Source organism: Falco rusticolus, chromosome 5 (assembly GCF_015220075.1).
Source record: "Falco rusticolus isolate bFalRus1 chromosome 5, bFalRus1.pri, whole genome shotgun sequence".
Classification (NCBI taxonomy): Eukaryota; Metazoa; Chordata; class Aves; order Falconiformes; family Falconidae; genus Falco; species Falco rusticolus.
This window is the reverse complement of record NC_051191.1, coordinates 43,516,199-43,542,495: the sequence shown is the minus strand read 5'-3', so window position 1 is coordinate 43,542,495 and position 26,297 is coordinate 43,516,199.

The following is a 26,297-nucleotide window of genomic DNA, read 5'->3' as shown; positions in this document are numbered from 1 at the left end:
TCACATATGAACTGTTAATGATGGTTGCTATACATGCTTACTGCTGTGTGCAAAATTTGATTCACAGTGTGTTCAAACGAAAACATATGGACCAAGGTTTCTTCTGGATTACATTAGAACAAACTCTTTTACTCAATTTGACATGCAGCATAGCTCATTCCTGTTGTTCAATGACACTCCTGAGGAAATTGTTTTACTTTAGCATAGAAAAAGTTTGAGAGACATTATAGCCTGCTTTATTATTAATACTATTTTTTCAAACGTCACTGTATATTAAAAGTGCTGCAAAAATGAAACATCCATAACTGAAAAACTATTTCCTGCATTAAGAAGAGATGTTTTTCCTTCTTGAAAAGTTAGATTTTTCTCAGAAATGTAACTTATCGCTTCAAATCTTTTGTCAGATGAACTATTCATTCCACAAAAAATAACACTACTTTGCTGAGTACTATTTTATTTTTGTTATCCTGTTTTTATAAGCAGAATGAAAATTTACATGGAAGCAGTTTGGAAGACTATTTAAATGTGTGATACAATTTAAGGGAACAGAAAGGAGATCACATTTTTCCTCTTACAGTTAAAATAAATCGTTTTGCATTAAAAATTTTGAAAAAAAAAAGACAGAATAAAATTTCTCTGATCGAACTAGTAAAACAAGTTTAAGTAGCCTACTAGCCATGGTACACTTGACATCAAATTAGAGGGTCCCTAACAGAGGGTCTCACAAACCGTAGGATTCTGCCTACATGTGAGTGTCAGCTACTACTGTCACTACTACTGCTGCTAGTATTAACACCACTGCCACAAGCAGTAAGGGCAGAGGTGGTGAAGCACAGAGAAGATAGGCATAAGAAATGCAGCTTATAGGGTAAAAGGGCTGGTGATCATTTAGGAAACAAGAATATACACACCAGTGCATGCAGCTCACAGTGAACTGGATTGGAGACAAAGAATAGCAGAAACCTCACTCCATAACATAACTGAAGAAAATATGCATTGGATAAACTGGACATTTTAAGTTACTGGAAGATGTTGTATTATTATTTAAAATCAAGTATTATTAGTTCTCTGTTATTTATTATTACACGTTATTAGCAACATTCCTTAATTTTCCTGAAGGAGAAATTAAAGCCATAAAGGACAAAGAATTAATTTCACATCTAGAGACAAAAAAACAGGTTTTGCAAAAAGGAAAACAGTTCTGAAAGTAAAAAGAACTATTAAAAAATGCACAAAGTCATCACTACAAATTAGTGCTTTAATGACACAGCAAAAATCACAGAGGACAAAAAGGTAGCTAGGTATTCCAGTTGCCAGGTGTTCAATACCGAGGCTGGCTGGATGTGGCAAAATGAAAGAGCTGAACCATCCCACTGTCTGGCAGAGCTACAAATGGGATGAAGCGTGTGCTGCACACTGCCACATCTTTTCTCTTCTGCTGTCAGTGGCAGACAGTGCTAAGGAGCTGGCTAGCAGCCACACACTATATGGAGAACACCTCAGTTCACAGCACTGCAGCAGGGGAGCAAGCAGCAGGTGGTGGTGTTGGGAAGGGTGAAGCCCTCTTACCCTTTCCTCAACCACCAGGTCTAGGCCTGATTCAGACAAAGTACTTACTGCAGCTGTCCAGTGATTTAGGAGATCCAGATTTGATAAATATGCCGGCTTTGATAAATGTTAGTAGAGCTAGAAGTTGCATTTAACTAAATACATTCACTCAAAGCCAATCATCCTGTGTACTGGGTTTGCCTGGCAAGGTTTTAGTAGCAGGGGGGCTACAGGTGCAGTTTCTGTGAGAAGCTGTGAGAAGATTCCCTCATGTCCAATGAAGCCAACGCCAGCCGGTTCCAAGATGAACCCACCACTGGGCAGGTTGAGCCCATAAACGATGTTGATAGAGCCTCTGTGATAACATGGTAAGGAAAAACAAAAAAAGTCTGTGCCAGCAGGCGAGAGGCGTGAGGCTGTGCGAGCGGAGCACCCCTGCAGCCCCCCAGGCCGGTGCAGACGGAGGGGCAGGGGGGGGCTCCAGGCCCGGAGCAGAGGTTCCCCGGCAGCCCCTGGGGAAGCCCCTGGTGAGGCAGGCTGTGCCCCTCAGCCCATGGAGGGTAACGGTGGGGCAGATCCCCACCTGCAGCCCCTGGGGACCCCCCGCCGCAGCAGGGGGTGCCCGAAGGGGGCTGTGACCCCGTGGGCAGCCCGTGCTGGGGCAGGGTCCTGGCAGGGCCTGTGTCCCCGTGGGGAGAGGAGCCCGGGCTGGGGCAGGTTTGCTGGCCGGGCTGGTGACCCCGCGGGGGACCCAGGCTGGAGCCGTCTGTGCCTGAAGGGCTGCGCCCTGTGGGGGGGACCCCGCGCTGGAGCCGGGCAGAGTGTGAGGAGCCTCCCCCTGAGGGGGAAGGGGCGGCAGGGACAGGTGTGAGGGGCTGGGCGCAGCCCCCAGGCCCTGTCCCTGCTGCTGGCAGGGAGGAGGTGGGGAAATAAAGAATTAAATTAAGCCTGGGAAGAAGGGAGGGATAGGGGCAAGGTGTTTTAAGATTTGATTTCTTTTTCTTTGGTTTAAGATTTCTCACTGTATTTCTCTGATTTTATAGGTAACAAATTAACTGATTTCTCCAAGTCGAGTCTGTTTTGCCTGAGATGGCAATTGGTGAGTGATCTCCCTGTCCTTGTGTTGACCCATGTGCTTTTTGTTATAGTTTCTCTCCCCTGTCCAGCCAAGGAGGGGAGCCAATTGAGTGGCTTTGGTGGGCACGTGGCATCCAGCCAGGGTCAACACTACATCTTGACTGGTGGGAAGAAACACGTTTTATCATTCAGTTGTATAGGAACAGTCTGGTAAATAGCTTTTTTAGGCTTCTATTGCTACATAGTATTACTAAAAAAAGGGGGGAAGAGGGAGAGAGAGAGACTTGGCTTGTGAAAATTCTTTTAAGATAATAAAGAAGCGAGCAAATAGGTGATAAGATCTATACTATGGAAGAGGAAGTTCAACAGGGTAATAAAGTATTGTTCCCCTTGCTTTCTTCACAGTTCTAAAAGTGTAGTGAAAAACAAAACTTAAGATTACTGTTCTATATTTCACTATGGTACAAAACTCAAAAAGCAGATTTCTTATGTGTGTGCTGGGACTGTCTGATGGTAATATGATTGTTTCTAATTTTGAAAACTCTTCTTTGATGGGACATAAAAAGTAAGTGATTCTTGTTCTATCACCTTTTCATAATGCTTCAAGTTCTAACACTGCTATAAGTATTTCAGATCTGTTTATGTTCTTTCCATTACAGGTTGCAAACTTTCTAATGAAGTATTCTCATCAGCATCAATTAGCAGTAGAGCAAAATACAGCATACAGCATCCTATTATTGCCTTTTTTCCTAAAGCACTGTTTGATTACTTAAATGCTGAAAAGAGATCCACCCTTCTTGGAAGAAGAAAAGATGATGCATTATATGACAACGACTTCAAAGGTTATTTCTCAAGATCTTGTGATTTAGTGGTCCCTTATAAGGTTAATTGTTTATTCTTTTATATTAGATGATTATCTGAAAACATGTCTTTTTATTTCCATTAGCCATTTAGATACTGCTATGTTTATTTGAAATTAGCACAACACTATATTTGTCCTGGGCATTCATTAAACGACACTCTTCTCAAAAACCCCATATTCCACTGTACAGGTTTACATAGACTAGCAGAAGCATCCTGCTATAGAATAGCCACTTTTACTTCAATTCCTCTCAGGTATGGAGGTAATAAATTACAGACACTGACAGAAAAATGCTGATTTTATTTAAACATGTATGTTGAAAATATAACTTCATTACATGATTTACATTCAAATGAAATTTTCGTGAATGGACAAACAGCAGATAAAAGCTACTTTTCAGGATTAGGGTTTTTTCTAATATATGACTGTATCACCTATAAGCAAAAGCTATTTAAATGAGGTAGTCAGGAGTGACAAAGGGGAAATTTTGTTATCATGTGATAGCAAGATTGCTTTAGCATTTAAAAAAGAACGTAGCAAGTTTCCCTCTCCTTGCAAAAATGACTTTGGAGCATAATAATCGCTCTGTGCTTGCCTTCATGTTCATTTACTTTACAGCTCAGCTTACACTTCTGAAAAAAAAAATGTTTTACTCTCTCAGAATGAAAAGGTTTTACAAACCCTTACTTTTTCAACTCTAGCCAGATATAGCTTTTGAGGATTTTTTAACAAACATTACAATATCTGTATGATCTAACTATAATTTTTTTTCTAGGCAAATTTCTTTGTATTTCAGTTTTATGTTTCTACTTCCCTCTTCCTCTCCTTTGCAACAGAATATTCTGTGAGTTTAGGTACCTGATGATAGCATAGGTAACATCAGAGGATTTAAAGCTTACTTCAAGCTTTAAGCCAAGTTCAAATGAGAGATTACAAGGAAACCTGTCTTCCAAATGACCAGCTGTTCAATTAAAAAGAGGGTTACCAAGGTAAATGTGTGTTTGTGTCTCTGTGTATATTTATATATCAGAATATATGCATATTCTATTATTTAAAACACAGAAATGAACAATTAACAGGGTTGCTTTACAGTTTCTAATGCTAACTGGAGTTCAAACCGAGAAAAATATTTTAAGAGTGTCTAAGCCCTGTGAAGAAGCCAAATATTTTTCTGGTACTTTGGTTGCCTTAATGAACTGGAAGTTACTGAAGCTTATTTTACTCGTTTGTGACCTGCAGCTGCAGTTATTAACCAGAATAAAATGTGCCTAATGCAAGTTTCAGGAGATGAGGCTGTCTGAAATGGAAAGGAAACTTTGTTACTTAAGATTTTGGCTCAGTGATGCTTAAAATATATTTATCTCTGCACACAGATATTAAATGACCCATGAATTGAGTTTGATTTTCATACTGGAGGTGGGAGGAGGATCTTGCTGTGCCAGTCATGAACTCCACACTATCTTGTGTTGCCTGAGGAGATTGATCTCAGTTGCATACACATTCCTGCTTATCCAGCTATGAGTAGCCTAGATGATCAGAAGGATAAACCTCGTTTAAATGTCTCATGACTCAAGACTTCTTTGAAGCCAAGAAATATTTAAAATACTTTCAGAAAGGGATTATCTTGCTTTTTTGACATAAGTTTTTAACAGATCCCCCAAACAGTAGATCTGGTAAATTGGAGAGCAGTTTCTACTTGACAGGATGGCTTCAGACCTCAGGAATTGGCAGGTGTGGTCATGTGGCACCAGCTTTGAGGGACAAAGGAGCTTAACAGAACAGAAAGACCTTGAAGAGCAACCTCCTGCAAGCATGGATACTGTCCACCACTATGGTCAGGAAAAGAAGTGACCAAAGTCTGATGCAAAGAGATATTACAGAGAAGGTGGAAGCAGGATGAGCTTGACACTAATTACTTGACCCTTTACTTGACACTTGTGTCTGAAACAATGTGTCTGGTTTGGGGACCCACAATTCAGGAAAGATACCAACAAACTAGAATAATTTCAGTGGAGGATCCCAAGCTTCTTAAGAGCTGGAGCGCTCACCCTGGAAGGAGAGGCTGAGATCCTGATCTTGTTCCATATGGAAAGAGGCAGCTTCAGGGATACATAACAGCAGTCTGTCAGTACATTATGGGGAGGTTATTAAGAAGACAGGACCAGACACCACAGACCTAGTGAGGCAGGGAAACAAAACGCTGGTCATAATTACAACAACAAAGGTGCAACTGGCTATTAAAACAAACAAACAAACAAACAAACAAGCAAGCAAACAAACAAACACAGACAAACATACAAACAAACAAACAAACACACAGACACACAAACATACAAACACACAAACACACAGACCACCACTAACAAAAAATCACTATGATGATAATTAAGCACTGTGACAGAGAGCCCTGGGAGATTGTGGGTTATCTATCCCTGGAGGTTTTCAAAACCTGACAAAAGTAAGTCCTAAGCAATCTCGTCTGACTTCAGTGTTGATCCTGCTTTGATCAGGAGATCATACTAGAGACCTCCTGTGTTGCCTTCCAACCAAAATGACTCTGATTTTATAATCAAAAAGCAATTTTGTATACAACCTAAAAGTAACCCAAGAAATGGGTGACAGATTCTAAACATCATTTAGAAAATCAGCAGATTAGGTTCCACATAAGTCATCTCCTGTTCATCTGTGCCTGTGCTTCTTTTTAATGACATTCTGTGCTACTTCTGTCCTTGTTATCTTGGTTAATGCTTTGGAAAAAGGATTCAAGGTTTCCTAATGTTACAGGCATGAGTTTCAAATAAATGTGTTCGTTAGGCATAGAGTGCTTGGCCAGTAATGGCATCAGGTTAGCAGCAGGCAACATAATTTTAATACTGTTCATTTTTTATGTACTACAGTCCATATGCTGTCCTACCTGTTATTCCCAATTAAGAAGGCAAAACAGTTGAGTTTGTCTTTGCTGAGTGTCTGAAATTTCCCTTCTTGAGGTAAAAAACAAAACCAAAACCAAAAACACAACAACAACAAAAAAAACCAACAACAAAAGAAAAAAGGAGAAATGAGAAGAACCAGCTATTTTTCTTCTGCCCCTACAAAATGGAAGGATCTCCTTCCTTTATTTGTGCAGAGGTGTGAGTACAGAGAGAGACTTTACACCTTATCTAGACTAGGGTAGTGATTTTGAGGACAGTGAATTAGCAATATTTTGAACAGAAGTTACCTTTCAATGTATAGTCAAATCAAGCTTTCAGCTAGGACAGAGCCCAAATGTTTGTTTGTTTTTTTTTTATTGAGGTTTTTGTTGTTATTGGTTGCTTTTTGCTTGGTGGGTTGTTTTTTTTAAAACTCCTGGATCTATTTTTGGTTTTATTTCCAGTTCAAACAAGTTTAACATGCTGGGTATATAGTTTTGCATCTATCCACTGTTTAATTTGGGTTTGAATTTAACTTTTTGAGTGTAAAGACAAAAGTAAATTCATCCAAGAACTGATAGAATTCTAAAGTTGTTCACACAACAATGGCAATGAGCATTTCAGCACAAGAGAAAAATCAACTTTGAGAGTGCATAATTACTGACAACTTAATAACATGGTTTGTTGCAGGTTGTCGATAAGGAGCTAAGCTATTCTGAATTTCAGTGTCAAGTGTCAATGACCCAGAATACCTATGTGATGACGTTGAGTGTAGATAACATAAAATAATTTTTAAAACTAACAGTTGCTAAACTGTTCAGGCTACTGAACAGTTCAGTATAATCCTACTGGATAAATGCAAACTTGAAACTGAGCAGAGTTCTGGCTTTCTATTTTTAATGAATTCTGAGATAGCAATTTAAATTGCATGAACACAACTTCCCAAAGTAGACAGTAAAACAGTCAAAGGAACGGAGAATTCCTTTGGCGAAGCAGATTATTATAAACTAAGTATAATCTTGGATATTTTAGACAAAATATATCTCAGTATTACTGCATCATTATTGCTTACTTATTGAAATGAAGAATACAAATTAACGCAACTCCAAATTTTACTAACTATCCATTGACAATTTAGAAAATACAGAAGGGAACTGTGCACTATGGGAAATATCATTATAGGAGTTAAGTCGTATTTAAAAAATAATTATTTCTGACTGTGTACTCAGAAGCCGCTGAAGTATTAATCAAAACTATTAACTTCTCAAGTGAAAGTAGCTTTGTCATAAGCACTGTGAGGAAAACAAAACTTGCTGAATACAAAAGTCTCTACTCCATCACTGGCACATCAGCCAGAGTTGTAAAGACCATTGCTGTTACCTGAAATTTTTAATCTTCCTTATCAGAATCTGGTGAACACATAATTTGACTGACAATAGCAGCATCCTTAAAAATGACAAAAGATTTTGTAACCTTTCAAGTTCCATACATCTTTTATATGTGACAGTCTGAGAAGCTATAACCATGCTCCTCATTTCATTCAGACACCAGGTGTGAACTTCATATTTCTTTATATCTTTAAATTGTGCGTAATCTTACCTAGATTCATATGTGACTACCACTTTTTTGGGGTTTCAGTTTATAGTCTTCTTTGCTTCATGCTATTTCTAAAGACTGAATTGCGTAATTTCTGTAATAACAACATATTCTCCACTGTCTCTGTGTTTAACTTGAGCCTTTATTTGAATGTGCTGTTATGAAATGATGCATCCGTTGTTCAATTTTTATGAAGTAAACAAGCACTTTCCTTATGATCTCTTTTGTAAAATATTTTTATGCTTTCACAACATTGTACAGTGTATTTTTATATATTTTGAAGAGCATAGATGTTACATTTGTGTCTACTATCACTTTTTTCCTTTTTTTTTTTTTTTTCTTTTGGTACATTTTGCCATTGGGTGAGTAAAATATAATTTCCCCAGGAGGTATTCTTTCCAAATTAATCACTGAATTTTCTTTTCTGTCACAGTGCAATTCAAACTGAAATAAACAGCAAGAGCACATAAATTTTTTTTTCACTTCTGTGTTGTTAGCAGTTGCTTTTGGAAGTGCTTTTCCCTGTTTGTAAATTCTATAACACTAATAAAGCATTACACTACATATGACTGTACTGTGAGATATGAATTCCACTGATGTAGAGAGATAAAAGCCACAGGTATACATTCAAGGAAGGACATACCTGAATAATTCTAGAAATCACTTAAATTGTTTTTGAGATAGTAATATGGTGACTCAGTTTATTTTTTAAAATAAAGCCATACTCCCAGGCATGTGCTGCTGTAAATTGTTGACCAGAACTGTGGAAGCCAGAACTGATGTGGGTTTTTTCACTTTTCTCACATTCAGGATGATTGGAGAGAGACAAAAATCGCAAGGTTAGGTATTCAGTGTTAATCTCAGTATTGATAGAATGGGAGAAGGAGGTTTCAGAAGCAGTAGAGCAGTAGAGGCAGTATGTGTTGGTGGGTTAGCCATCACATCCAAAGTGTCACAAGAAGACATTAAACAATTGTGTAAACAATATGGTCTGGCACTTCTTTTAAAGACTGTCTCCAAGGTAGTTTTGCTTTTTTTCTGTGATATTACATGGTGCACAAGAAAATCCTAGCTATATACCAGTACTTACTGTAAAGTTAATACAGTGGGGTCTTTTCCAGTTAGTTCAAATATATCCTTTCCTTAATAATATAAATTTGTAACCATATTTTGAGTTTCCTACATATAGCCATATGACCACTTCCGCTAGCCAGGAAGTAGCTGTTTTGACCCCATGTCAAATCTTGCCTCCAAAAAAAAAAAAGATTTTTTTTTTTAACAAGGTTCCCACATGCTCAAGTTTTAATTCAGCCTATTATAAAGGGTATTTTTGACGATCTGTTATAATACTTGTCTTATAATATCCATATATTTATACCAGAATACCTATTTATTTTCTGGTTGAATGCACAATTAATTTTATGCAGTAGTAAAGATGGAAAAATAATAAAGGTAATATGTTAAAATTATTTAACTTATAAATAAGATTTGTTTTAAAGAAAGTGTTATACAGTCATTGCTGAGAGGGTTGCATTTCCATAATATTTCAGAGGAAACATCATGTGAAAACTTACACATAGCCCAAACAGGCAAAATAATCTCATAATAACAACTCCTGCTCTCATGTCCCATTTTTCCTATTATCCTAGTTTAACCAGGAAACATTATCTAAGATCAAACCAAAGAAATAAATTGAACAGCCATGAACAGCAAAAGAAGTGCACTCTATTAATAACCAGTGGATAAAATGAATGTTTGCAGATGTGTTTTTGTAACGGTGTGTTCACATCATTAACTTCTGCTGGAAAGCTTGGTTCTTTGTAGCTGCAAGTTCGTTTTCCCTCCAGTCGTCACTATCAGATGGAGCACTGAGGAACTAGGCATATGTGGAAATAATAAAAAAAAATCTTAAATATTTTTTCTTATGAAAAGTTTATACAATGTCCTGATTTTACAGCATTTCAAGTAAGAATTTATACTTTTTTTTCAAGCTGAAAATATTTTTCCAACTGAAAATACTTTCATAGCCATAAGAATTTTAAATTCCTCAATAACTGTATTTTTCATTACCATGCATATCCTTGTACAATTCAGAACATGTTTTCATGAATTTTCATAAATTTTGCTGTTGGCATTTAAATGGTAGTGTAACTGATTTTCCAGCTGCTGCTCTGAAGTGAAGAATAATTCTGGTAAGACATAAGTGCTATGGTGATACCTGTGAGACTCAGCGTTTCTGGACTGATTCGTGTTTTTTAACCAAAGGATGATTCCAGCATGCAAAATGTCTAATTTACTGATGTTCTTAGCTGCATATAGGAAACCAGTTTTCAACAGAACTGACTTCAATTTTTCACTGTTGCGAACCACACCACACACTTAGTGAAACCTCAGTCCACCATCCAAGTGATGCCATGTTTTTTCAGGAACTATTATGTTGCTCTAAATAGGCATATTGATTTCAGAGGCATTTAAGAGGCAGAGAGCATTTATCCTTGATCAAACCAGTTGCTTAAATTTAATTATTGTCTTCCTCCTAAAAAGATATAACCTACCACAATGTGAAGTTAAATATCCAGTCCTCCTTTTTTTTTTTTTTTTGTTAAATGTGTTCAATACTGTTGAGCCCTATGTTTGATCTATAAACAAATTAATATAAAATTAACTTAATAAATCACTAGTGACAGGTTCAATAGAACCCTGCTGTTCTTTTTAACCGAATTCTAAATGACTGTGGTTAAACATATAAAAGGAATTTGGTAATGAAGCTGTATTATTGCTCCAAACTGTTTGTAACCAGTGCTGGTTTTGTCACATTGAAGTCAGAACAATCAATTAAACTGCAATCAGTTTATCTTTATCTTGCTGGTGTTTAGGTGTTTTGTATGTATGTGCTTCATTTTTTCTTACCTCAAGAGAAGCAAAATTTCAATACTTATGTACCTCTTTTGAGATGGAGCAATTCCTGCTGCTGCAAACAGGCAGAGTAGGCTTCAGCCTCCGATCAGATATCGTAAATTTGGCTTACCCTACAGGGCAAAACATCAAAGTTCCTATTTCAATAAAAGGAGATGTAGGCTCACATCAGTTGCCTTCACATAGGTCTCTCCTGTAAATTTCTCACCATAAAGATGTGGGCCTGCTGTAGGTCCTGTCCATCCACCAGTCCTGACAAATATCTCAGATATCCTAGGGCATTTCACATATCTTTAGATGTCAGTGTTAAGGCAAATTAAGTTCCTAGGTCCCTACCTAATGTAAAGAAAGTTTGAACATTGAGTACACGTGCAAACACCCTCACATAAACACTTTAATTTCACATTACCCACGGGAATTTATTCCCCCTTCTTGAGGTCAAAGCTGTTTTGCCTTGGATTTCAGTTAGTTCGTGACTGTTTTTCTTAAAGTGCAAGATGTGTTTTATCATCAGTTACCAATTGAGAACAAATCATACAAAATCACACAAAATATTTTGGGGCAGAATAGGCAGAATAGTTAGTAGATAAAGATTGCCTCTGCCCAAAGCTCAACTTCTTTTCCAGATTTGTAGTTAGCTTCAGATTTGCCTGAAATGGGATTATAAATCAGGTTGCTATCATAAAATAATATACAGAATGCTGACATTCTAACAGCTGGTTCAGTAGTTCAGATCTCTTAATACCTAAAAATAAGAACCTTTTGAAACAAAGACAATTGTTTTTTTAAAAAAATCTTTGTATGATCTTTTCTTCAAAGTTAGAAGCCCCATACACAGTGAGGCCATCTTATGTGATTAGATCTAGGTCTCCTTTCATCAAGCCTGAAAGAAATTTTCTCCTTTCAATGGTCATCTATGTCCGACATGCTATTTATTATCTTACCAAATAGAATATGGAGTCTCAAATTCCTGAACTTTCAGGCTAAACCAAGGTCAGTAGAATGACTACACAAGGCCAATAGTTGCTTTTGAAAAAGATATTTCTCTTAACTATAATAAATGAAGTCTGATTTTAGACAGAAAGAAGTCAATATGCTCAGAATTGTCTTGCCTTTTTCATACTCCAAATGCTCGAAAAAAAGAATCTGAATTTTTTTTGGACAGCATTTAAATCCTAATTATTTGTATTGCTCTTTTGTTTCTTTGAGCATAGGCAAGCAGGACAGAAGACAGCAAGTAAACTCTTGATTAGAAAAATGACTACAAAAAGCACATTCATCAAACAGGGAGCTGTACTTCCACCTCTACAGAATATCCCACCTCATACAGAACTTATGGAAAAGTAAAATTTATGGTGATTAATCGCCATGAAATCTTGTTTAAGACAGAGCTATTCTCATTGAACTTTCTTATCAACATATTGTCTTTCCTTTCAAACCTGATTCCATCCAGATATTAACTCACTGTACTACTGGGTTATTCCAAGGAGGACTCTTCGGCCGTTGTTGGAAAGTATTCCAGCACTGGACAAAATATGTGCAAGTTGCATTCACGTTCTTCTGTATTAGCTGCCTCAAACTTCCTATCTTTCTGTATTGTCAAAACTCCATTTTAAACAATTCTCATATAAACATTTCTTTAGAAATATTAGTCACAACCAACTGTTAAACAGGCTGTTGTGGTTTTAGGAATAAGCAATGTTATACGAATCCAGAAAGAGACCTCTTTCTCTAAACACTGAGAGCTGACAGAAAAGCTTCTCATGTGTAACTTCCCTGTATGCCAGGGACAGAAAAGGCAAAAAAAATAAGAAACTTCTCTGATAGAAGTAATAATGAAGCATGACTTCATTTAGATGTGTATTTCATATCTGAACTGTGATGTTACGTTTTCCTGTTCAAGTTTCCTATGTTCTCCTATTATAGCATTTTAAGCTTTCCTCTGCCCTCCTTTCTGGGATACTGCCAGAACTGCACATACTAATTTGGCCAGTTAATATGAAGTGCTTATTGCCTGTCTGACCTCTTTTCTTGGCCTCTGTGTAAACTCCACAAAGTGTTTCACCTCTCAGTTGCTGGTGTGTCAGAGCAGTGACTGTGGTCCTGTACAGGCTTTCCGTGGAAATGTAGTATTTCTCAGATGTGGTCATCTGACAAGTCTGGTAAATGTTCAATAGCATTCCAAAATCTGAAAGGGAGAAAAGAAAGGGTGCAAGCAGATAGAAACGTGTCTTTATATTCCAACACATAGTAATTATGGCTGCATGAGCCTTATTTTCCTTGGATCCTGACATCAATCCTTACAAAGTCACATTATTATTTTTTTTTCAATGTGAAATGTAACAGTGGATAACCTTTTTAAATCTTACTTTATGTGGGACCAACTCATATCTCTAAGAAACATTTTCCTTCCTTCACTTCTCTAGAGAACACATTTAGCTGCTCAGCATCCAGCTTTATTTATGAATACACTTCCCTCTTTCAAATTACCTACATAAAAAATTTAAGTGTCCCAACTAAATTTGGCATCGGGTCCAATATTCTTTGACTATGAGTTAATTTTTTTGATTCTGTGTAAAACTGATGTAAAATGCTAGCAAATCAGAATCTTAATACTGGACACTAGCTTTGCTCTTATTTGTCACAATTATATAGCTGCACACAGTGAGATGAATTTTTGTTTTGACTCATGTCTGTTGAAAAAAAAGATATCCATATACATAAATATTTGTCTTGCAACAATAGTTTGCATCAACCTGCTGAATACTTGAGAGCAGCAGTAGAGCATGTTAATGTGTTCTGAAACACCTTTACAATTATTTTTAAAGGCTCAGTGGTCTATTGGGTCAATTTCAATTCCCAAGGATTCGTTTGGAGGTACTCTGGAATAAAATTAATGTTTTTGAGGGAAGAAGTATGCACATACTGCATAACACACTATTATAATTTCTAGCATACACAATGTCAAGGTAAAAAAAAAATCATGAAGCTAAAAGGGTATTATATTCTTTCTCACTCCCTTGTGTGTGATTGTCTTTGAACTATCAGGAAAAATGCTGGGTTTCTTCACCAGGCCTGAGGTCTTCTAAATGCTTCATTTATGAATAATTATTTCAATATACAGATGGTACTAGCACAATGTTTATTTTCAATGGAAGCAGAAGTGATTTTTTGTTTTTGTTATCAGGAAATTACATATTGTCACTGATCTTTCTAAAGAACTTAGACCCATTGATTACTGTAGGTCTGCACTGTTTCAGTACTTGGAACTCTTATTTGCTTTTCATGGTTAACAGAAAATAAATGCCAAGTATAGGACAAAAAGAAGAATGTCATTCATTATTTAATACCTTCTTGCCCTTGTAAAGAAAAACAGGAGGATCTCAGCTAGGCCTTTCCCAAATCCTCTTTGTGGGTAAAGCATAAAGGATCTTGCCTAGCACAGAATGCATTTAAAAATCTTTTCAGCTTAATCTTTTACTGACAAACAAGTTGTTGAATTTACTGAGCTTAAGGTGTAGGAATAAGTTAATCATGGTATACATATCTATCTGTCAATTAAAACTTAGTATCTATCATACTCCTGGAATTTTTAGGCATGTTCTCTAAGTCCTTGCTTTCCTAGCCAGGTGATTCTGAAATTATTCATTAATTTTGCAAATTGTGGTAGCTTTTCTTATGAAACTCCTTTACTAAAAATCTGTAATACAATGTTCTTCTGAAAAATTCATTGAGTTACTAAGCAGAAACAATATTATGTGACTCATGTGACCAGCCACATCATATAAAAAACTAGCAGGAAATGGCTGAAGCAAACAGTTGGCAAGAACTCATATGCCAAAAGACAGAAGCTGAATACATTCAGTTAGAGTAGACTTTTGCAGTTAGAGCAGAGCACTGTAAGCAAGCAATATGATAGAAAGATACATTATGCAAAAGGAAGTGATGTTAATTAACTATCTTCTGGAAGAATTCCAAAATTGCAATTGTAATACTTTAAGCATGTAATAGCTAAGACGTCTACTGTTGTATAGAGAAGCCAACTTTAATTTCTATTCAACTGTTAGTATTGGGTTCAATTTAAATCAATAAGTATTAACAGCAAGATTATTTAGGCTATACTCAGTTGCTGGAAAAGGCCACTAATTTTCACATGAGCAACAGTTAGTTTCAGTGATGGTGTATTTGTACATTTACTTTTCTCACTGGTATCTTCTCCGCTGCAGACATTTAACAAAGACCTGATGTTTATTGTCAATAAATAAGGTAAGTAGTTCTTAAATAATTATTCAACCTACTGGAGCTGACATAGCTGAAATACACAGTCAGCACAGTAATTAAACTGGGGACAATATTATTGTAAGCTCCAAATCAGTCATTTTGCTACATGAGTAAAACACCCATAAACTGAAGACATAATAAATACTTTGGTAAATGTAGTTGGAGGAAATGGAAAATTATTCTCAGTAAAGGAAGTTTGTTTGCTCAGAGAATGTGTCTGCTTGTAAGAACAAAATGAAAGGTAACAATCATCTATCTTAACCTTTTAAAAAGCATTCTGTTCCCTCACATTGCACAAATTAGATCAACAACAGTCACTAACATACTTCACAGAGTTCCTTATAGTATTCATTTGGCGAAAGAAGGGGAAGCAAAAAAACTTTTCCTACATCGCTGTCAACATTGTCTGTAAAATAATGAAAATGTTTTTGTGTTCCAATTCTTTCTCCTACCATCCTTTTTACTGTGACCTAACCATCACAACAGCTATTGAAAACATTTTCAGATTTCAACCAAACTGAATGGAAGGGTAGAGAACAGCAGCCCTGACCAATACAGCGGTTACAGAAAGATTTCATACCCTTTTCAGCATGACAGGATCCATACAGAGGATAAATTCTTCAGCAATGGGAAAAGCACCCACCTTAGACACCAGCCTGTGCCAGTCAATCGTAAGCCACAGCAATGCTGGAAATGAAACTTTTTTCTTCTTTTTTTTCCTATATTTTTTAGCTTTATCATGTGCTGTTGTGTTTAAATGTTTCACTCTTTCTTTGAGTTAGTGGGGCATTTTTACCATCTGTAGTGGTTGCCTTTGACTGCTGTTACTTGTTTCTGCTGTGTAATACCCTAAACTGGAAAAAAACCCACAAACCAGTCAACCTAAAAATTGCTTAGCTTTTTCCTCAGAAAAAAAAAAAAAAAATGAGAAAAGATTCTGGCTTAGCTTCTTTCCAGGAAGGGCAAGCAAAGTTTCCAAATGTTTAAACAAAACAAGTCTTTCTGGAAACTGATAGTCAGCATAGCCAGGTAAATTGTCTTGAAGCTTCTTTTACTAGTGTGACAACCAAAAGGCTATGTGGCTTTGCTGTGGTAGTAGTAGGGATTCATCAGATAAGAGTTAGATACATACCAGGGTTCAACTAAGTACATGGTATTTCATGCATGATATTTCACATGAGTGAGAAACTCTCCAAAAATGAACACATATTTAAATGCCTCCAGGAGTCTGTGGAAACGGGATGCCAGAGAAGTGGAACAATTACTTTTTTTCAGGCTGGGCTTTGCCTGAGAAACTGGAGATACTGAAGCTGGTCTTCTGTTCATCTTCTCCTACAGCGACATACAGGAATATAAGAATAACGTCCTACTAAAGGCTGTGGAGAAAGCCAATAGTCTCAGGAACAACTTTTTCCCTGTGGTTCCTTTATTTTCACCAAGAACAATCTTCTTTTCCCAGACATCATTTTTTCCTTTGATTCTACCCTTCCGTTACTAATTTCTGGCTATTGCTTCTTTATACTGAACGAATTTGTAGATATCTAAGGAAATTCTTGTGACCTGTGGCCATATTTAGTTTGTATAAAAAAACAATTTGTCTCATATCATAAAAACTGGGATGTAATGCAGAGATGGGTCAATACTCAAGTTACATAAATTCTGCTGATCCATATTTCTCTCAATTGCATCACTGCTTCCTTGTGAGAATTCATCCAAATGTAGAGTGAACTAAGTTTACTAACAAAGTAGACAGACTAACATCAGTCCTTTTGAGTCATATAGCAAATAAAATATAATCAAAACAGCACTAAAATTCCAGTAAAAATGAAACTTAAGGGTAGTTGCAAGTCACTGTGTCAGAATGAATACTTTCTGTCTGCTTCTTCCACATAAAACTCTGCATGGAAAATACTCTGTTGGTAACAGTGATATATAAACCATCCTCTGAAGCAAAGAGGTGACATTTAAGTTGTGTTCCAGTGGAAACATTTCAGGAGTTAACACCCCAGCATGATCTTTCATCTCTTACTGTTGCCTGGTTGCTTTCGGCAGACTGAACACAGCATCAGTTCCCACTCCATGTGTAAGAGGTTGCTTTCCCTATTCCCAGGGGTGGAATGTGGGATTGAAAAGAAATAGTGAACTAGAGTCTTAAATGTAAGCTTGACATTTCTAGACGTTGATAAAATGCACCGGAGAAGGTGGATAGCCACTTCTTCTTCTCCCCTGAGATCTGTGACTGAAGTACAAGGAGAATATTCTAACCTCAGACAACTTGTATTTTCCCTTGACTCAGCATCAATACTGTCAAGAAGATTATTTTTTTTTAATTTAAGTATGTTTTAAAGAAATCAGTATACGAAGTGCTGCATTTTTTGGCCTATGTCTCTTACAAAATAGACTTCCTTCCCTTTCCTTAAATAGCAATGAAGTATCTGAGATTTGGAACCCAGAAAGGAAAATCACTGTCATGAATCAGTTGTCTTTCTCAATTTTCCTAGAATCTGGAGCATTGAAGCATAACCTTTAGACTGTACCTCAAAACATCCATGCGCTGATGTGTTTCTCACTCACATCTGTTTTTATATTAATTACTCTTACTGCTTTAAAATTAATTTCTTTTCCAAGCTTGAATTCATCCAAGTTAATTTCCAAATGCTGGAACTTTTTATGTCTTTGTCTGCAATACCGAACAACCCCACTAGCACATCTCTTTTACTTGAATGAGTGCCTGTATTCTGATTAAAGAGCGCCTGTATTCTGATTAAATCACCTTTTAACATTCTCTGTAGATATGCTGAGTTGATTGAGCTCTTTAAGCCTCAAATAATAAGACTGGTTTTCTGACTCACAGAGCATTTTTATGTCCTTTCTTTGGACTATCTTCAGTATTGCCGTATTCGTCTGGATGCAGACACTGAAAGTAGACACATCCTTGCAGAGGTCTTTCTGTTTCTCACATTCTAAGTCAAAACCATTTGCCTGCTTTAACTTGACATTCTTTTATGCATTCATGGACAGTGTTAGACCTTTTGCTCCAGTATGAGACTGAAAGGTCACTTTAAGGAGGTTCTGTGATGATTTCAAGTCATTTCTGAATTACTGCTCTCTGAGGTAGTCTCTTCTGTAGGTGTAGATCTAGTTTGTTCTTCCCTTTGGTATTACCCTTTCTAAAGTGTGTTAAAGTACATCTTGATAGGTTGTGACCATGTGCTTCAGACTGACTTGGATAACCAATCACTTGTTCACATTAATTACAATGTCATCACTAAATATATCCAGCATATGGTTCATAATGTTGTCTAATATAGATACTTAATACAAATGTGGAACCCCAGTGGAAAAAGCCCCACTCTATTGATCTCTACCCACTTAAAAATACCCTGTATCGTCAGCCTATAAACTAGTTTTAAGCCATTTATTATGTGCTATGTTAATCTTATACAATTTTTGATCAAGACATGGTATCATACTAAACCAAAGGTCACTTTATCAAGGCAGATATTTTTACCAGACTGAGCTGCATTTTTTATAATAAATAAATAAATAAATAAATAAATAAATAAATAACACAGGAACTGTTATGATACTGAATCCAATATAATTTGCTGTATGGCTGCCCTACTTTTAGTTACTGATAGGACTGCAAACTTTGCATCATATTTCTCTAATCTCTTTGTTAATAAAAAGATAACAATCCAACAGAATTTAGCTGGGAAAAGAGGTCACTGGTTTTATTGGAATGAGACTCCCTGGCTACCCTGTAAATTCACTTATCTATGTAGTCAAATTTGAAGCAAAGTTACAGTGGATCCAGTACGGTGCCATTATCAAGCAGGCTTGGAAAGAAAAGGCCAATAGCAGCACATCTCTAAGAGAAGAAAGCATGCCAGAGTGACAGGTAAGGCCACTTGGCAATTCAGAAAGCGTATTAAGTGACCCCATGGAAACTCCAGGGCTCATGCATTTTTAGATGCCAAAGTATTGGTGACTAGATGATAAAAAATAGCCTACATCAAGTCAAACCAAGATCAGTCTACTCTTAAGAAATAATCTTACATGTACAAACAGGCACACACACAAACACTCACAACTTGCTGGAAAGTTTCAGAACACAACATTGAAGATAAGCACATTTAGTTACTGTTTTCATCACAGGTTTTCTCATTAATACAGCCCTTTCATTCAGCTAGAGGCATAGGGATCAAATATGTATGTTCCAGTTGCTTGTTCTCTGTCTATTCAGGACATGAGTTTCAAGTATTATATAGCATATAATGAAAAGGCAGAAGGATTTAACTCACTTGAGTAATCCTATTTCCTAACATTTATTATCAGTAACTTCACAGCTGCTGTATGGCTTACTTATTAAAATAAAAATTAGAAGGAGAAATCTGTTGATGTCAGATTTATTCAGAGTGGCAAGGCTTACCACCTGACTTATCTAGGCAATTAGAGGGGGGCTTTTGCAGAAGGTTAAAGCTCAAATATTATATAGGGTTTATTGCTTGTCATGCTGAATTGAGTCTTGCCCAGCATAAGGAATTTTCTCAGTAATGTTCTGCACTGACATTATGCAGAGATGTTTGAATAGTTTCTCTCTTTAGAGTCCTCATTTTTTCTTCAGATAACCATCTTCCTTTATACTGTTGTCTCTGAAATGCCAGTTCAGCGATTCATCCTTAACTAGGAAAAAACAGATGAATGATTAAACAGAACCACACTTCTTTCAGGGGACACGTGTAGGTGAGGGAAAATTTTTGGAGAGAGGTGGTATCAAGCACATGCTTATATATCTTACTAATTTGGAAGTGGCATCACCAGTAATGTTTTGGGGTTGGTTTGGGTGGTTTTTTTTTTTTCTTCCATTATTCTATTGTTCATTTTTCTGAGAGAGATCATTGTTTAAAAACTCCAGAGTAGAAGGAAGAAGAAAAAGGTCTGAACTGGTTTGGAACAGGCTTCCTTGCTGTGTACTGCCTCCCCTTCCTAGAGTGATGTTCCAGCGAGCAGCTGTGTGTTCTAGGTGTACAACCTTAAACAGTTATGTTAACAAAACGCAGGAAGCATGGACAGAGTGTCTGAAAGAAGAAGAGTTTCCTCCATACTGGAGATGGCATCTTCTCTAAACACAGTCCCATGCATGGCTTTGGGGAAAGGCTATTTAGTCTCCAGCATTTGTTACAGGTCTTCACATTAACACATAGGCCATTGAACTGGGTGCCACAAAGCACCTCTCATGCCCTGTGGTAGCCAAGCTTACCTGTCATCCTTATCTGACAGGCAGATGCCATTCCATCTGTTTGTGTTCAGCTAGCTCACTTATTGGTGCTTTCAAAATAAAGCTTATAGATGACAAGAGCATCATCTCTGATATGCAAGTAATCAGAAAACTGGATGATAATGCTTTCATATTGATTTTTCATTCCTCCAGAACAGCACAGCATTCGTCACCAGGAGGATTTAGACATATTTTCTTTAAAAATATGAAACTTAATCTAGAATCTTCTTTCAATAAGCATCTAATTCTTACCATAAAATAGAAGTTATAAAACAGCAAAATAGTTTGCTCTTTTCCTAGAGGGAATAGTATAATTGAGGTGGACTGGGTACGGTAATAGAATTTTCCCCAATTCCTGTATCTCCCCTGTGGTTCATACAGGCATTATAATGAATGTTTCAGTAGACAAAAAAAGAGTGATTATGAAATGTAATAATTTGGACAGCCAGCTGTTTTTGTTTCACATGCATGCCAGTTTCTGAGACACTCCTTCTTGTTTATTTGAACATACTTAATTTGCCACCCTGTCAGATGTTTGCAGTGTAGCATACAACAGAAACCAGCAGAGTGCTGTGAGTGTTTTTGGACTGTAGTTTAGCATGATCACAGCTGACCCACAGCATGCAATATCTGATAAAGGCTGATTTGTCTTAAAAGTGTTCTTTAAAGGGAATGAATTTACTTTATCTGTTATTAGGCTTTTTGTTGACATTGCTTGTTTGGCAAAAAAACCAAGAGTTTTGATTTAGAAACGCTTGGGGTGGGGGAGTGGGAAAGGCAGAGTGCTTTTTAAACACTTATTCTTCACAAATAATTACTCCAGAATATTCTTTTCTTCCCAGCTCTGTGCATTGGTAAGTGTTGGGAGTAATGCTTTACCAGTATAAATCTTCTGATCAGGTCAATTGGGTCTTGTTTCCAAATAACATAAATAAAAGTTGCATGGAAATGCTCCTTAATGCGACATTTTTCTGGTCCAAACAGAAACGTGCACCATCTGCCACAGCAGAAAAGAAAACCAAAAAACAAGTCAGATATTGAAGAGGTGGTGCTTTGTTTTTTTTGAAATGTAATTTTTTAGGAGTTTTAAGAGTTTATTTAGCACTCTCCATTTAGGAAAGTCCTTTTAATTCAAAGATAAAAACAGCGATAGAGCTTCTAACATGAAATTATAAGTGATGCAGAAATTTGAGTGGGAAGCCAGAGGACAACGTTCCACTGATAATTCCCCTTTCCACTCCTACACAGTAGCTCAGAAACTTATAATTGCATCTTTTTATTCCTACCAACACACATGATCTCACAAACTGGACATGCAAAAATAAATGTATTCATACACACATATATTTCATACGTTTAAAGTAGACTCCCTCCGAGCACAAATTAAGGAGCAATTTGGTTGCACAACAGTAAGGTTGGATATCTTCAAGTTCAGATACATCCTTTTTTTATTAGTAGAAAAGTTCAGCTTCAAGTTTAATGCAAGTCTACTGCAGAGCTGGGTTTACATAACAGCCAGTGCAGAAATACAAACTTAGAAGATCTATGTGGCAATATGGGCTCTGAAATGTCCTTTTTAAGATGTCCAACTCTTAGAGCTGCCAAACATTGTATGTATATTCCTATTCTGTCTCCAAAGATAGAAACTAGTTTCTTCTTTGTGGACTTCAGTGACATTCATTAAAGCAAAAGAGCTACATCTCACATGATGAAGAGCTGTGCTTTAAGAGATAAGATTTTCTCCTGCAAATGAGGCAGAACATTTTTCAATACCTACAGAGACATTACAGAAGATGCTTCACTATGCATTGATGCAGGAGGACATGATACAGGCTGCAATGTAGGGAATATCTCTGCAACTTGTTAATTAATGCATGAACTGGAATCAAAGATGCCAGATGAGAAGTGTGGTCTATTCCATGTTTCCACAGCTTTCTAGTATAATCTCACTGTTTCATTTACCGCCACCACCCCAATTGTGAGTAAGGAGTATACGCCCTACAGCACATAAGCTTAAACAACATTACAGTGAGAGTTCTAAGAATGACAAATGAGCATAAGAAGTGAGCAAAAAGATATTCAAAATTTGACCATAAATCAGATGGTAAAGACTGACTTCAGGAAAAGCAAAAGCTGACACAAGAAAAAAAATCCTAATTAGTAAGGTATTTTCAGTGAGAAAGGGAAACCTGGAAATCACGCCTGTCAGTAGCATTTAAATTTACATTAAATAAACCTTTCTTTTTTACTGTAAAATGTCAAGAACAATAATAAAACCCACAATGTGATATTAAGTTCTGTTAGTGGTTGCAGTATTTTGCAGGAAAAAAGCGCAATAATTCCTTCTAAATGGTCTAGGACTGGAACAGGTTGGGTTTTTTTAGGTTTCTAATTAATAAAGCAATAAAGTGCATAGAATTTAGTCTTCTGAATTATCAGAATATTCATAAACTAATAGGAAGATTCATATGTAGATTGCTATAAACACAACAACTAAAAAAATTGAAAAAGCTTCTTGTACTACATTTACTTTACATTACTTTGCAATGTTAGGAAAAATGTCCAGATTACCCATCTTTGATGTTTCAAGGTATTTCCAGAATATTTCTTTGTCACAGTGACCATGGTGATACGTGTGCTGTTTTGGTTCATTTTACCCCTTGGACTATAATCAATAAGAATAATTTATCAAGAAAATTGACAGTCACAGACAAAACTTCCTTCCATAATGCACAGAGGCAGACAAGCAGAAAGGGTATAACAGGATAAAATTTAGGACAATCATTGGGTTTAGCTATGCACAAAACCAGTGTAACAATCAAGTGAATTTTTGACCAAGGTGGAGGTGGGAGAAATTTGTGTTACCTTTCAGAAAGCTTAGACTTTGAGAATGTGGTTAAGGAGAGTTAAGTATAGACTTAAGACCAATTCGTAATTGCCTGCATAATAACTTAATTGAGTTAGAATTTTTTTTCCTCCATCTCCCTAAAATTTCCTCAAGCCATCAATTTAAAGCATACTGGTACTATAAAAAGATAAATAAATTATGTTTGTATTTATTTGAATTGTATTATGCATCTCCTGACTGCACTGAACCAAGGGAAGACATTTGGGGAATTTTTTTAAAGGAAAATCAATATTTAACTTGGAGGAAATACAGAACATCCTTTAAAAGAGGTATACTTAAATTAAGACCCTCCTAATATTTTTCTAATTTCAGTGTTATTCTGAATTTATATATATATGACTATAAATATTAAATGAGTGCCTTATATAGCTATATTTTGGTCTGCAGACTGGAATTTACATCAGTTAAACAGTTTTGATAACTAAAAAAGATAATGCAAAAACAGTAGCTATAAGTGCACATGGATACAAAACAATTACTATATGTTAGGTTTTAAAATCATTTTTAATTTCAAACAACCACAACAGCCTTTGGGACCTGCCCCAGTATAGAACTTGGGCTCATTAAAATTTAGCATTGTAACACCTAACTTTCGGTGACCATTACCTGGATGGGAATGTATACTCTGCACTAGATGTCTAAGTTCCCAATACAGTGTGCAAGAAAAGGTGAGAAACAGAACAGCATGTTAAGCAGGAGACTGCCTGGGTCAGAAGCTAGTGTCTTCAATTAAGAGAACTCCCCAGTGCTTCCCTTCACAGTTTTCCACTCAGAGGCACATAACTCCTGATTGTATTTTGCTTGTAAAGTTGACAGGAACAGAGGCCAAAGAAAACCAGCTGTGAACATGTTCAAATGATAGCTTCTTTCTCACTTTGTCCTAACACATGAGTACAGATTGGACAGCATGTGGGACAAGTGATCAGATCCAGTAACCTTCACACGCATGCACAGATGTGCGTATATACACGTGCGTCCTCTGTTTGTGCAAAACAGCACAGTGAGAACTAATTTTTGATTAGTATTTCTAGGAAGTATAATCACACTAGTTAAAACATTACCATCAAGTAGGCCTTTCTGTTGTAAGGTTAAATAATGTGTAAATAACATTGAAACATGAAAAAAACCAAACCAAACCAAACCCTTATCTCCTCCAGTTGTTGACTTAAAACCAAACTTGATCAACTAAACTGATACTTTTTTTTATTATTTCCCTGTGAATTTCTGATTGTCACTGATGACTGCAGAAAGACTGGCTATGAAGCCTGTAGAGTTATAATTACCAGGATCCCCAAGTCCTGCAAGAGCAGCCAGTCCAATGTCTCCTGGGGCTGGATACTTCCAACTTTCATGTTGTCAACCTGATTTACACTTGGCCCAAGGCTTCCCTGCAGATTTTAGATTGCTTGATCCAGGAGGGTCTAGACTGGTTTCTTCAGGCTTCTGACAAGCTCACCCTTGTGAGCTTTATATATATTTAGGGTTAATGAGTATTTTTTGAAAATTTGTGCTTTGGCAGAAAGTTTCTAGTCAGCTTTAAAATGCATTTTATGATTTCTTACAATTTCTATCCAAAATTCTCTGTACATATTGAATTTAATCACTGAAGGATTTCAGAAGTTCCAAAGGGTACAGCTGAGCATAGGCCTAATTCTGAGGAACCCATTTTGTATGAAGAAAATGCCTTTCCATTACGTGCTGACTAAAACGTATCAAAATACCCAGGAAAACCAGCAGCAAATATAAGACAATTTGTTATCACAAAAAATGTACTGACAACTGATGGAATAAGTTGATTTTTCTATAATGGTACTTGCATCATTATAAATAAATAAATTTAAAGGTCTCTCTCAGTGAAACAAGATCTCCAGATCAGGTATTATGTCTGCATCTATGCTTGCACAGCACTTGGCACAGTGTGGAATAGGGAAGAATTTTGACCATAACCCATGTTCTGTTGTTTAATAATATTAATTTCTACTGAGATCACAGAAGAGAAAACATGTTTGATATTTATACCACAGCACTGCAATTGTCTGGTTCACAAGCCCAGCAGGCTGTGCATTCCTCTGAGTATTGCACAGGGAGCGGGTGAGTTAGTCATGAAAAACCCAAGAAGTAGCTTTAAAGATAATCGGTGTTTTCAGAATACCATGAAGGTGGCTCAACCCAGCTTTAGCTCTGTGCTCAAGGTTTGTTTGGTTATAGTTGATCTCAAAGATCTCAAAAAATATGGATAAGATTTAAGAAGGTTTCTCACCGTTTTAGTAGTGAGGTGCTATAATTAACAGAGTCAAAATACAAATTAGCTACAAAAAGGAGCTGATCATTATAGCAAAAAGACTTGCATGGTATAGTTGCATGTGATGGCAGAGAAGCCTATGGCATTTCTGGGTTTATGCACACGTAGTGTTAGGAGAGGTATGTATACTGGCTACCACTAGGTGCAGCATGTCTCAGCCTACATTTGTTGTCTTGGAGAGGTTACAGAATAAAAGTATATCTCCAAGAGAAGGCTATTTTATGACCTCAAAATAATACTCCTCTGCAGTAGGATTCCCTTTTTTAATAGGGATTTAGGGAAATTGGTCCACTGTTACTCTACGGTGTAAAAGCCTACAATTAGGTGGTGTAGAATCCTCACTAAGAAAATAATAATTCATTATTTTTCACAGACACTGATACAAAAACTAGATGCTGTCAGGAGGATCATGGTTCCTGTGAGATCATCAGATAATCATAGAATCATTTAGGTTGGACTGGGATCATCAAGTCCAACCATTAACCCAGGACTGCCGAGTCCATCATTTCAGCAAACAAATTTTTAAACTGACTGAGATGTCCTGTGAGATAAGGTTCATGATATTTGGGTCTGTAGGAAACTGACTTTATTATTTCAAAGTTTAAAAAGTTTAA